The 284-nt window shown below is 35.2% G+C and overlaps 1 protein-coding gene across 1 annotated transcript in view; it reads right to left on the bottom strand.

Moving 5' to 3' along the window:
* Positions 1-284, bottom strand: part of LOC119591316 (ATP-binding cassette sub-family G member 8-like) — a gene marked incomplete in the record, with an annotated part of 74,919 nt that overhangs the window by 51,824 nt on the left and 22,811 nt on the right.

Raw genomic sequence — 284 nt, 5'->3', positions numbered from 1 at the left:
TCAAATAGTTTCTGTACAAAAACCAGGTATTGGTTAATACTTAAAACCATAATAGGAATATAAGTTATTTGCGTCAAAAGAAAAGAAATAAAATAAGTGACGATCGCCTCCCGCCTCTTGCTCCAAACAAGATGGCGACTGTTTGATATATATCAGACTTATCATTATTTAACAGAAGTCGGCTATTCGGCAAGGAAATGACCAGGCAAAATAATATATGATCTGAACTGACCTTCCTCTATATATCAAATTCCGGAAGTCGGTCACAAATTATAGTTATGGGG

The sequence above is a fragment of the Penaeus monodon genome, chromosome 28 (genome assembly GCF_015228065.2).
Source record: "Penaeus monodon isolate SGIC_2016 chromosome 28, NSTDA_Pmon_1, whole genome shotgun sequence".
Taxonomy (NCBI): Eukaryota; Metazoa; Arthropoda; class Malacostraca; order Decapoda; family Penaeidae; genus Penaeus; species Penaeus monodon.
Note: the sequence above shows the minus strand (reverse complement) of the source record. Positions and strands in the feature narration are given on the sequence as shown.